This window comes from Hydra vulgaris, chromosome 14, assembly GCF_038396675.1.
Source record: "Hydra vulgaris chromosome 14, alternate assembly HydraT2T_AEP".
NCBI classification, from domain to species: domain Eukaryota; kingdom Metazoa; phylum Cnidaria; class Hydrozoa; order Anthoathecata; family Hydridae; genus Hydra; species Hydra vulgaris.
Genome location: NC_088933.1, coordinates 23440241 through 23455191, shown reverse-complemented (window position 1 = coordinate 23455191; position 14951 = coordinate 23440241). Strand labels below are relative to the sequence as shown.

The 14951-nt window shown below is 27.0% G+C and overlaps 1 long non-coding RNA gene across 1 annotated transcript; it reads right to left on the bottom strand.

Moving 5' to 3' along the window:
• Nucleotides 1-1712: 1712 nt before the first annotated feature.
• On the bottom strand, nucleotides 1713-11595 carry LOC136090608 (uncharacterized). Its single transcript, XR_010643559.1, has 2 exons — nucleotides 11306-11595; nucleotides 1713-2060 (listed from the first exon to the last, which is right to left on the bottom strand). It is a non-coding gene; the product is annotated as an uncharacterized LOC136090608 (long non-coding RNA).
• Nucleotides 11596-14951: the final 3356 nt, after the last annotated feature.

Sequence of the window (14951 nt, the reverse complement as noted above, 5' to 3'; positions counted from 1 at the left end):
CCATTACTTTAAAAACAATTTAAAAATTAAAATGCTTTGCCGCTAAATGTTCTCGATGAATCACACAATGAACTGGGATAAACTCTGGATACGTAGGATAACTTTTTAGCAAACCCACAAGTCCAATGTGTTTTCCACTAATTGCTGTTGCACCATCTGCAGCAACACTAATAAGCTTGTTTTTAGGAGCATTGGCTTTCAACAGAACAATGTTAAGGGCTTTCTTTAAATCAATTCCACGAGTTATGCCTTTTAGTTCTACTAAATCTAGCAGCTCTTCTTTCAAAAGTACATCTGATGTTACATATATGACAAATACTGCTATTTGAGGTTTATCTTGAATATCTGTTAATTTATCCAATGCTAAACTGAATGCTTCACAATTTTCAAGTTATTTAACAAATGCTGTTTAACTTCAACACTAATCTCAGATATTCTTCTTTCAGTTGTAAGTCGAGAAACAGCAATATTTGAAATTAACCTTTGAATTTTTGTATTATTAGAATCTAAAACTGAGATCACATCAAAAAGATTTTGTTTTACAAACTCTCCATCTGTGAAAGGATGTTTACTTTTTGCAATGTTCCGAGCTATAATAAAACTTGATTCTGTTGTAATATCTGATTCTTTGGTGGAGATAGAATATTGATTTGTTGATTTTTAAATATTGTTTGGAGCAACTCGATTTTATTTTTTCTATGACATAAACTTAATGGGTATTCTTTAGAAAAACACATATGTTTTGTTTCATAGTGACGTTTAATATTACATGCCTTATTATGAGCAAGTTCAGTATCGCAAATTAAACCCATAGGTTTATTTTCTTTTTCAATAAATGAGTATTTTTCTGTCCAACCACCATTAAATAAACTGTTCTCATCTTCAATTTTTCTTTTCTTACTTTTATTGTGAGGTTCATTGTCGTCATATAACCAGTTAAAATTTTATATATATATATATATATATATATATATATATATATATATATATATATATATATATATATATATATATATATATTTATATACTTTTATATATGTATACATATTTTTATAGTTATATATTTATATTGTTATATATTAATATATATATATATATATATATATATATATATATATATATATATACATATTACCCTTTTATGTTTTGTTACCTTGCTGCCTTGCACATATGATCGTGTAATAAATTGGCTAAATTCTATGTAAATAATAGGTATTTGTTCGTTCAAAGTTATTAAAGTTGATAATAATATTTAATTTCTTATTATTGCGTAATATATATTTGTTAAACATTATATTAATTATTTTGCAATATTTATTAAATATTGCAAGCAAACTCAAATGCAATTACACGTTTGTTTAACACTGCAAACAAATGCAAAAAAAAAAAAAAGCATTAAAAGTTTTCATATGAGAAGCCCATCAGCAAAACGCCTTTGTCGCCAAAATAATTTTTGAGTTGATTCTATTTTTACATTCTATATATTTTAGTTTATCATCTCTTTAAATATTAGACCAATTTAAAAAATTTGGGTACTAAAAAGGGACAAAGAAAATATAAATTTTTGTTAATGTGCTACTAAGAGCAGTTTAGTTTTTTGTTTTCTCAAAACCAGTTGACTCGGACTTAACGCGTTTTGCAAATGGGCTCCTCATAAACTAATTTAAAAAAGCAGCGCGACACATCCGAGGAATTTGAAGCCATATATGGTCTTATTCAAGAACTTCACTTCATCACATATATTTTCTACAAATTTTAATATTAATATTTTATTTAATATTAAATAACAATTTAAAATTTTAATAACAGAGGTTTTCTTGATGGTAAAATGCACACAAAAATATTCAATTCAACAATTTCAATCAAACTTTTAGAGTATACGTGCCGTTCTTCGTTTTTACACTGTTTTTTTTCTTCTTATGACTAGAGATTTTTAGATTCTTGTTTTGTTCCGATATCTCTGAATCTAACCGCATTGTATCTAACCGCAGTGTATCTAACCGCATTGAATAAGGATTTTTGGCAAATCCCGTCTTTTCTGGATCGCTGTTTTTAACTATCTAAACAAAACAAAAAACAAAAGTTTCAGCATATTGGTAAAAAAATATCTTTATCGTAAATAAAGCTATTAATTATCAAAACCAGAGAAATTGACATAGCATCAGACGTTCATTATTTTAGCTACTATTTGAAATATTGTAAATATTATTATTTTTTTATTTTATTTTATTTTTGAGTGGAGCATTAAGGTGCTCCATAATGAACAAACAGTCTTGTCACAGAACATCGCGGAAAATGGTGAGATGGGACATGGCAATATCTCAGCAGAAAATGTAATAACGCAAAGTTTTTTTTTATCTGTGACAAGTTTATAATAACTTCATAATATTGTGTTTTTTGAGTTTCAGAAGCATTTTTTTTTCAAATTATTTGTGAATATGTAAAAATCTAGCAAGTTTCCTGGATTTTCGAGACATCATTAATATGAAATATTCCTGTGTTGTTTGCATAAATTTATGTTTATAGTTTTTAATTAATTAATAATTTATAATTTAGTTACTGAAAAAATATGATTAGCGTATGGTTAAGAGAATTATATAAAATTAAGGCTTTCTCAGACCTACTAGTGATGGGGTGACTTAGGACAGCAGACTTGGGGTGAAATGAGACACTGTTCAATTTCATCACTTTTTAAATTTACTATGTTTTAATTTTTATAATTAATTTTTTTTTTTAGAGTGAACAGAAAATTTCTGTTTACGTTTACGATAATATTTCAATGTTTACTTTATATTACTGTTTTTATTTTCATAGAAATAAAAATTAATTTTATAGGATTTTTTGTCCTGAAATTTTACCCTGATTATTAAAGACATCTTTTACAGAAAGTATTGTTTATTGACAAATATTTTTTAGCACATTTTAAATTCAGTTTAAATTATTTTTTTTAGTTTTTACAATATCTCTTTCATGAACTTATCTCATTAAAATTTTCATTGTGATGTTATTTTATTTTCATTGTGGTGTTATTTTATTTTCATTAATCTCAATCTTAATCTGGATTTTGGTTGTTGCAATTAAAATAAATTTTTAATCTTGGAAGTATGTTAAAATTTTTCAGATGCCAAGAAAGTACAAACGAGTGATAAATCGGTTAAAATTTAATGCTCATACAATAAAAGCCACAATAGATGACTAAAATGGCTGTCGAATCTGGGAGCTTATCACTACGAGCTGCACAATAGTATAAATTTCAAAATCAAGTTTACAGCTGAAAATAAAATTTAACAAAGAAACTTCTTCGATAACTTATATTTTGATAAACAACATAAATATATTTTTTAATAAGGCACAAGAAGATGAACTTATAATATATCCTTGTCAAGCATCCAATATGCATTACGGACTTATTGTTAGAGAAACAAAGCAACTTGATAATCAATATGTAATTAAAAATAGCATTAAAATACCAGAAAACTGGAAAAAGGGTGAAACAGATAGAACTAAATGGCTATATTTATTCCTAAATTGTAACTATTTATTCGTATGCCAGAAGCTACCAGTTTCAGTCAAATAACTAGTTTTAATTGCACAAATGTACTTTTTTCAAAAACCTTGACAGTGCGCAGAAATGTTATAAGTTTTCTGCTGATTACATTTACAGTATTGATGAAATTGCTATTACAATATTGATAAAACCGCTATTACAATATTGATGAAACCGCTATTACAATGTTCATTAGCGAAAGTGATTTCTGTTTTAGGAGTAAAATAAGTAAGATAGGTAACTTCTGCTGAAAGAGTAGGATTTCCCTTTCAGCAGAAGTTACAATGGTGGGTTGTATAAATACTTTTGGAAATTCTATACCACCGTTTTTGATATTTACTTGTGTCCACTTTTGTAGCCAAATACTTAAAGGTGCACAAACAGGTGCCAAAGGTGATGCTAATCCTAGTGGATGGATGAATACCAAAATTTGGTACCTCCAAAACAGAGTGGGATCATTTTGTGGAGTATGGACATTCTAGCAAGGATCAATTTTGCAATAATTTCCAAAGACAATTTAGTGGACTAAAATTTTAACTCAAGTTGTATGGTTTTGTAGAAAGTATAAAACGCATCACACAAACAAAAAATTTTGTCCCATCTCACCCCACTCTCCTCTACATCGGTAATAAAGGCGGCGTGTACCAATGTGTCATTGAACTTAGAACTCTTATTTCTAAAGCTAAAGCTCAAACCACAGTGACCCGGCTGGTGTTTGCTAAAGCTACTGTTTATAAGCATTTGAAAATGCCAACTATTCATTGGTAGCTCTAACCTGTTATTTAATTTTTTGTTTGTATGTATGTATGTATGTATGTATGTATGTATGTATGTATGTATGTATGTATGTATGTATGTATGTATGTATGTATGTATGTATGTATGTATGTATGTATGTATGTATGTATGTATGTATGTATGTATGTATGTATGTATGTATGTATGTATGTATGTATGTATGTATGTATGTATGTATGTATGTATGTATGTATGTATGTATGTATGTATGTATGTATGTATGTGTGTATGTATGTATGTATGTATGTATGTATGCATGCATGTATGCATGCATGTATGAAGTTTAGGTCTTTGAACTATGTCATGTCCATGTATCAAAACTTTATGCACAGATTGAGCTATGTAATATCATGGATAAAAGGACAAATATAGTTTAACAGTGCCAAAACAATAATCCGTAATTTTTAAGCAGTTTATTTTATAACCTGAGGATAGTGTTACCAAGATAATGTAAAATCTGAATATAAGGAAATATATCATAGCTCAAATTTTTAGCTGTTTGTTTATATGCTGTAAAAGCACGTCTTGAAGTATTGTTACTCTTACTTGTCCGAATACTACCATTTTTGTGTAAATCAAAATCAAAATCTTCTTTTTAGTCACAGATATCTGTACATACAGATACCATTTATTTGTGTTCCTTAGATCTTGTTTGCCGCTTTCTTGTTTCTTTTTTATATACAATATGCAAAATCACTTCTAAATTTTTTAATCTAGGGATGGAGACTGAAACGACTATATTTAAATTCTCTGTGAGTATAAAGTATATTTTTGATATTAAGACTATTGATATTTTTTGTAATCACAACACATATTCACATTGAAATAAGATTATTTCAAACACTATTATTTGAACCTATCCATCAATTATTACTACTTTAACAATACAATCCACCTCAATAGAAGATTTGAAAAATCTAATAAAGTTATACCCAAGCTTTCAATCTTACTTTTAAAGTACAGATCTTCTTCAAGCTCAGACAAAAGATTTGGTTGCTATGCAAAATAAGATATCCATAGAACCAAATAAAAGCTTTACCTTCATGTTTAAACATCATATAGCTCAAATAAATATTAGACACCACTTGTCATTGTGTGTCAATCATAATGCAGCAAAAAGTTATTTTCTTAAAAAACGTCTTTAAAAATATTTTATTTACTTTAGTTAATCAATGTAACTTATACATACAAAATTATATATTGATAAAAGAAAATAAAAAACACCATGCTTTTTTATGCTGATGATGGGCGTTGCTGCAGCCAGAGCCGTATTTTCGACACTCTTTTTAAAAGAGTTTACAGTTATTGCATCGATTAGATCCGGCGTTTATTTATTCCAACGGTTTGCAACGTGGTTTGTGAAAACGTGCTGAGGTTAAGTACAACCTTTAAATATTTGGGGTTTTAAACATCGGGTACTTCTTCTTAAATTGTATGCTAAGATTGATGAGAAAAACTGTTCTTGCGGAGTTTAAAATTTAACCTTTTGTAAATGGTGAGAAATCTTGTATTGCAGTATAATCCACTACAATTTCTGCGTTCTTTGAGTGTAGTTTTTTAAGTCAAGTATTTTTATTCTTTGATTGTATCTAAAATGTTTAATCAATAATATTGTCTTTATGGCATGTTGTTGGACACGTTTAAGAAGAGCAATTTCTTATTTAAGATGGGTAGACCAGACCTACGCACTAAACTTTAGATGCAGTTGAATGTATAGCTGATACAGTTTTTTTCCAAAGCTGAAGACTCCGGCAACAAAACGATTTTTAAGACAACTAAGCATTCAATTGTCAGCCAAAACTGCTGCTTCTACCTGCACTTTTACTTTGAGGTTGTCAAATATTTGTCACCCGATGTTGCACTCAATACATATTGGAGCAAGATTGCGTTAGTTACTGTCGATGTCATCCACTGTGTAAGTATGTGTTGATTTGCGTGCATTACTTTGCACATCTCAAAGTTCAAGTACATAAGCCTGCTGTGCAACCAAACTATAGTTTTGATTATTAAAAACAACATACAGGCGATGTCTGTTTGCAGTTTTTGAGGGAGTTTAATTGATATCAATAACTCTAATGATCTTATCATCTTCGGCGTACAATTTGGTTTGATTATTGATGCAGCCTGGTAAGTCATTGAGAAGGAGCACATCGGCTTAAGAACTGACCCTTGATAGACGTCACTTGTCATCCATTTCTGTAACAACGGTTGTTCTTTAATGACTGCTTATTCTTGTCTATTTTCTAGCTTAGCAGCGATCCAGCCTAATAGCTGGCTCCGTACGCCATAAGCATGAACTTTATAAAAAAGTGGGTTTTTTTTTTTGGTTTTTTTTTATTAATTCACCTCTCCAAGGCCAGTAAGGCCATTACAGATGAGGAGGCTACTTGTGGTGATAACCCTCTCTCAACTCTATAACTCCGAAACACAAACCTTGACAAACAAGGCCGCTGTGCGGAGAAACAAGTTGAGCGCGGTACTACCAGGGACGTGGTGGGGATCGAACTCGGAACCTCTCGCTTATAAAGCGAGCGCTCTACCACGACACATACCGCGTTTGTGTAACTACTAAACTAACATTTTGTGTTTAGAACGCGGTTAAATTTCAAGATAAACAACTTTTGTTTGACTAGAAATTCCGCGAATATTTTTTTTACTATAGAAAACCCAGGGGGTGTCGAGTAACCCTTTTTGGCCCATCCTGCTAGTGCCCATGTATAAATGTACAAAGGAGTGGCACCAAACTATTCCAAATAACACATGGGCGTTGGTCCGTCAACATCATTAATATCAGCATAAAATCGGCATCATTTTGCTTCGAATTCGCATCTTTTTATTTACTTCGTTTTCAAAGTAAATAAAAAGATGTTTTTATAGGCAAACTACATCGGCTGAATCTCTGCAAACGCATTTACTCTTTAAATATTTACAATGCGCAGACCTAACAAGAAAATACAAGAAATATATTAAGCACGCGCATTGACGCATTTTATTTGTTTAAGGTTTTCTAAACATAATTAAAAATTTTTTATCTAAAGACTTTGGTTCTCAAATTTTTTCAAATCTCTTTAGGCTTCTGTAGTCAAATTTTCATTTTTTTTTAGGAATATTAATTACCATCAGTTGCTAGTAGAGGGTAAACGCTTTTCACCAATTATAGAATACAATAGCCAATATTTCGTTCAGGTTAAATGCTATATATCAACAAACATGTGTTTTATATGTATTGACTTTTGAAATTGAGATAAACAACAACATAAATTTATCTGTTTTCAATTTTTCTTGTTTCTACCTTTTTACCTTTAGTTCTCCATAAAGGTGTGGTAATTTAAGAGTTATTCTTTTTTGTAATCAATTTACTATATCAAAACAAATCTGTGGCTATCAGGTTATAGACTATTTATTAAAGTTTTATTATTAAAGTTTAATATACTACATTGTTTTGTAATCTCTTATTACAATACAACACCAAGGGCAATCTAAATCAGTTGTTGCTAACAGTTGCTTTTAATTCGAAGTGTTGCAAATTACTTGCAGCTATAACCAGGACTAACCACATGGGTTTCAAAATAATTGGGGGGGGGGGTACAATTAAAAAAAGTCCTCTATATCTTAAAAGACAGAAAAAGAAAAAGATCTTTTGAAAAAAACCTTTACTTTTATATTTGTACACAGATTATATTTGTACACTGAAAATCGCAGTACAAAGTTTGATAGAAAAATTGTAATTGTTATTGATATTTGATTTTTTATATTATTATTTTATTTCACTTTTATTTAAAATCTTTTTTTTTTAATTAGCCAATCAGATTGCGCATATCTTTGCTTTGAAGACTGTTTAGGGTTTCAAAATAAGCGAACTGGTTCAAAGCTATTCTTAGAATATAGTGTCTAAAGGCTATGAAAATTTTAAACCAAAAAACTTAGTTAATAGTTATTGTGCGAAAAAAGATGGTGATTATTAGCGTTTTTGTGTACTTTTCAAAACTTCAACATCAAGTTAGACTTTACTTTAATAAAATTTGTTATCAAAAACCGCTTTCTTTCATTTTAATTTTTCAAAATCTGCGATTGAAATTAGTAAACTCAGAGGTGATGCGAAAGGGTATACGCACCCAAAAAAAAAAGGGTATACGCACCCAAAAAAAAAATAGGATGCAAAGTAATAAGTATAAATAGATTTTATATATTATATAACTAGTCAACAACATTTTTAAAACGTTATCTGAACACCATGAATGCAAAAAGTGATTGTTTGGTTTTAAAATAAAATTATATATATAAATTGAACAAAAAATATTTAAATTCACCCGAATTGACAGTGTGTTGTTGATTATAAAATTTTATAATATATTAAATTTTATATAGTAATTTATATTTTAAGCTTAAAACTATACAATGCCCAATAAGAAAAATCCAGACTTTTAATTATTAATTAAGCTGAATTGGAGGATAAATGAATTATAAGCAAACGTCTTATAGAAATAGGCACCAAAGAGAACATAGGCTGTTTTAAAAAAATACTTCAATCAAAGCTGTGGGAAAAGCCAAAATCAGATGGTTAAAAAGTTTAACTGTTTTTAAGTGCACATTGGAGGATTGAAAAATACAAAACTATTAAAATTCTATAAACAAAAATTAAAATCTTGAATAACCGCATCACAGTTGAAACAAAAGTTAAGTGCGAAAAACTTAATGAAAAATTTTAAAATCATATTGCCAATTTAGATGATGAAGCTTTTTATACTTAATGTAGCTGTACATTTGCTTGTAAAGAGCTTGTCCAGAAAATGTAAAATTTAAATTCAGATTTAAAGTCAAACTTTTTTAACAAAAGCTATCATCAAAAGTGGTATTAAATTGTTGACACCCAAAATAAATTAGTGTTGTTTAATTCCATTCTGGCAGTCATAAAAGTAAATAATGGGTTATTGTGTGATCAATAATCACCTAAATATAATTAAAACTGTCCCAATATCATTTGACAGTGAAAAAAAAATTGAGTATTTAAGAAGAATAAAAAACCAAGTTAATATTTCAGAGGTTTGTCCAATTGAAGACTTTCGGATTGATTTAAAACACCAAGTTTACAATAATAATTAGGAAGTTAAAAATATAAAATAACTCTAATGTAGAGCCAATAATAATATTAAAGCATACTTCTTGAAGAATTTGTAATTTATATTTTAAATTTAAGATGCCATGGACCGTAAAAAAACTAAAAAAATTGCCAGAGATAAAGTCCTAAAAAGTTAAATTAATTAAATATATTTTAAATAACATGTTTATAGACATTTTTATGTATATTTATTGACAAATCTACTATTTTTGTTTTATTATATATATATATATATATATATATATATATATATATATATATATATATATATATATATATATATATATATATATATATATATATATATATATATATATATATAACATATATTCATCGATAAATTTTAAGTTTCATAGTATTATCGCTAAGCGTTCAAAAATTATGATCATAGAAAATTTGTAACCCCTTCAAATTGAGAGGGTTTTAACTTTATTTGGTCATAATTTTTGAACAGTGAGATATAATACTATGAAACTTAAAATTTATTAATGAATATAAGTTATATATAATATATATATAAAAGTTTTATATATAGAATATAAGAATATAGCAAAACGTTTACAAAACGTGAAAATGACATCGTGCTGATGTCATCTTAACGTTCTTTTTTTACGTTCTATCGATGAGCAGCCGCCTATAAAATTACATCTTTATTTAATTGGATGAGGGTCGTCGCGCCAATGACTAGCGTAAAAGAGAGAATACTTTTTCTTAAACAGAGTGTTTGACAAAACACTAATGCAGTTAAAAGTTTAAAACCTATGCAGTTAAAAGTTTAAAACTATATAAAACTTTATTTTATATAGAATTCAGCTTTCCATAGTTGATCATATTCATCTGGTCAGTTCCACATTTGCCACATCACGATCTTATTATTATTACTGTTAGTATATATATATATATATATATATATATATATATATATATATATATATATATATATATATATATATATATATATATATATATATATATATATACATATATATATATATATATTTTAACTTATCGCACCCCTTCTAACAATGAAAGGGTTGTGATTTTATGTGATGATAGTTTGGAACCCTAATGGTTTATTTGATTAAACACAACGCCGGTCAATTAATATAAACTTAGTTAAAAAGAATAAAACATAATAAACGGTAAATCTAAGTAACTCAATGTTGAAATTTTTTTGTTTTGTTTTGTAAAGCATTCCTATTAGATGTAAATATTAGCAAACCTGAGTTTGCTACATGTCTGAAAGTTGTTTCAAATATAAAAAAGTGTTTCAGTTCCAATTTTTTTAATAATCTGTCGGTCAATCGCCAACACCTTCACCATATCTTGTAAGAAAGTTGACATTGTTTGACACCAGTATAAAAAAAACTAAATTAAAAATTTGCTCCTTGCTTAGAAAACACAACCGCAAATTGATATTATACGTTGTTATTAAATTATAAAGAGTTTTAACAAGACAGTTAACTCAAATATAACAACTGTTTTTTTAAATGGTACCCGGACTTTAAAATAAATTTAGACCCAAAAGTTTTAAAGGTTCATTAATTTTGGCTACATCTCCGATCCTTTTAGTGAAAAATAAACCAATAAATTGTACGTCCAATTTTTGAAGAATGAAAAGCCACTGCAAAAAGTTTTCAATTTAAAAAATTTTCTTTACCAAAATGGATCCTTATTTTGTTGTTTTTTGCAGCGATTAAATTTAAAAATAGTTAATTATTTAGGTTAATAAAATAATATAATAAATAATTAAAAAATAAATAAAAGTTTAATTTAAAATTACTTTTGTAATAAAATATTACTAAACATAGATATTTGTAATTCATAATATATTTCTTTACCATCAATTTCTCTTCAATGCACAACTTGAAGTTAAAGTAACCGCAAGTTGATTTTATGGCTTTTCTCTGTGAATTTAACTCAATCGTATTCAAGAACACCACGAGCAGAATACCACTGATCATCATTTCGGCAATTAAATTGGAGTTAACTGAAATCTGGCAAATAACAGTTACTTTATAAAGAAAAAGCTGTAAAATTATATAATTAAATAACTTTTTTCTGTTATATCTTTAAGTTTTATGAACTATATGAAAACATTTATTGATGTATTTCTTAGGAACGTTTCTGTTTATAAATTTATACATCTAAAAATAGAACTACAATTTAAAAAAAACTGCCGCTTTCAATGACGTATATAAAAATGCTATCAAATTTTTTATCAAGCTGTTATATATAATAAAAATAGCAAGTTCAAAATATTATTGTTAATATGGAAATATTTGTGTTTGATATCATACAATTATTTAATAACATAATAGGCATAAACATAATATTGCGTATGCATGATATGACGAAATGCGTGATATAGTTGTATGCACAATATAGACTGATTTGTTATTTATAAAAATATCATAAATTTATATTTTTATATAAATAACCCTAATTTTTGTTTTTATAATTTTTCTATTTTCTTTCATTGGAAAAAAGTTACGGTTTTTAATATATAGTGTTTTCAACACTATTTAACTTTTTTTTTTTGGACCAATATAAACAAAAGGCAATGCGATATAAACAATACCCTTTTATTCAAAAATTCTATTATGGTATTCGATTCCACAAGAAGGAATGTCCGATGTTTTACAATCTTTTTTTAATTAACCATGTTTAAAAAGTGGAAAAAAAAGTCTTAAACATTCAAATAATCTTTGTTTACAAGATTATTTTTTTTTGAAAAACGATAACTCATCTGAGATATCGGGACGTTAGAATAATAGGGTTCTATCTCCATTTTTTTTAACGTTGAGAGAATTTAACTTTCTATATTTAACTATTTAATTTTTTTACAGCTGTTGTTTCCATTGATAAAATATATATTTTTTTATGCTATTTATTTTTTATAATTAATTTTACATTATTAATTTTATAATCTTTAAAATTATTTGTTTGCAAATAAATTGTTAATTCCAACTTTATTAAATAAGGTTGAAGTTAACAATGAAAAAACAAAAAAAAATACGTTTTTAAATTATATAAATAATAATAATATGAATAATATACTAAAATTATATAATTTTGAATACAAAAAGAATATTATAAATAAAAACAGAAAATCAAATTTTTATACCATACAAATTGGGAGATAAAACCTTATAATTCTCATCTATCAATATGCTATTTTGTCTTTTCCAATTTATACTACTTATAAGAAATTAATAATGTGTGTTTTAAGCAAGCAATTTAACAAAATTTATATTTTGATCTTTTAATATAACAAATTTAACAAGTTTTTATTTTTAATTTAAAAAAATTAAAAGAGTATAACAAATTTTCTCTACGTTAAAAATAATTTGAAGAATTAAGAATTAAGAGTCAAAAGCGCGGTTCATCTGAGATATGTTAACAATGAACAATTAAGAGTAAAAAGCGCGTTTATTTTAGTTATTTAGAATTTAATTAATTTAAATATAATTAATTGTGTGATGCATTTTTAACTCATTACAATATCTTGTCATGTTTGACAACAAAATGAAAACTCTTTTTCAGTGGACAAGGGACCTAAAAATAGACATCTTTTCAACAATAATAAGACGACTAAAACATCCGAAATACGTTCAAAACGTTTTAAAAACGTTTAAAAGATGTAATTTTACGTCCAGCTGAATAATACAAAATTTTTACATTTTAGCAAGTTATTTTTTATTTTAAATTGACTAAATTGATTAAATTTTAAACAAATGAGTTTAAATTTTATATTCGTTTCTAATTTATTCTAGTTTCCAATTTCCAGTTCATTTGTTCCAAATCCTATAAGGCCGATAGGACTTTTTTGCATTGAATAATATCCGGGTTTTTTTTCCGTGGTATTTAAAGTGCTCCAAAAAATCCTTGCAATCTTTTCACAGCAGATAGCGGAAGTACATTTAATTAGGAAACCCATGTCTTCTTCCCTACCAATGTTACTTATCTGGCCGGAGCCGGCATCAAACTTCGGACCTCATGGTTCTGAGCCAAAACTATTATCACTACGCCACGGCTGCTATACCAAATTATGACTGAAAGTTATGGGTTCAACGTCAAACGCCAACAGAATAGTAAAAAATATGTTCTGTTTTTTTTCCGAGATGCCTTAAAAATTTTATTTAGCTTTAGATAATTAATTTACCTATTAATATGAATTACCGGATAATTTACCTAATACTATTTATTATCTATTTGGTCCAATACTTACTTTTAGTTATAAAAAGTTGTTTTTTCTAAGTCATAATAAATAATTTTTCTTGATAAATTGTAAATTTTTGGCTGCGTTATATTAAGTTACTCTATTTATAAAATATTGTCCTAAAACTCTCGGAAGTGAAGTTTGCAATCAGTCAACTTAAAACGTAATCTTGAATAGCTTTTAAGTTTTGAATTCTTAAAATTTTTTTGAACTTTAAATTCTTATCATATTTTGAATTTTGAATTCTTTTCTATTTTGATTTATTATTAGAATTTTTTTAATATCTGATAAACTCTAATAATTACGTTTTCTAAAAACATTTGTGTTTGTGTATGAAGTATATATTATTTTATTTTAAAACTTTCAAATTTGATTAGATATTCATTTTATTTGCTTTGAAATATTTTTAAATCTTATCTATCATACTTTTAAAAATAACTTTAAAATGGCTTCACATTCACATTCTTAAATAATTTTTCTCAAACTTCTGCACAAATATTTTTTTAAACTTCGCCCCAAATTTTTTTTTTTAACATCTCCACAAATAATTTTTCTTATTCTCCACAAGTTTTTTTTTTAAAATTCTCCGCAGAGTGTGGCTTTTCATTCTCATTTTTATTTTTAGCTACAATCCATTTATATAAGTGCGTATGATTGGAGGTAAATAAGGGACTTAGTGAAATGAAAAAATTGTCTTCTCCTTCTCCTAGCCATCTTTATTTATTTTAATACGTGAAACTTATAAATATTATATGAACAACGAAATAAATAAATAAATTTATTAACTATTAAATAAAAATAAAGCAGTAAATAAATCAAGCAACAACAGAAACTCCGACAACAACATCAGCAAAATAAGTTTAAAAGTTATCGTAAAGTTTTGGGGAAGCTTCGAAGAGCCAAAATAGTAAATGGTATCTGTGCAAAAATTAAAAATGCAAACTTTAGTTCTGCCAAACATACATCCCAAAGAGTTTTGTAAAAGGCACCGAGTTTTAATGCACCAAAAAGTGCCACAGGACTATTCCACGTTGTCACGGCGAGACAATTGACTTTTTTTTTGGGGAAAAACATCAGATTGCAGCGTATTTAAAATTAAAAATTTAAAAATTAAAGATACTAAAAAATTTTCATATACATTACAGTTTCTAAAAACAAAATTATTTAGTTTTGATATTTTATAGACTTTTAGGTATAGGCATTAAAAGGTTACGTCACGACGTGACAAAAATTATCTAACATTTTCCGTCATTAGAAGAAATGAC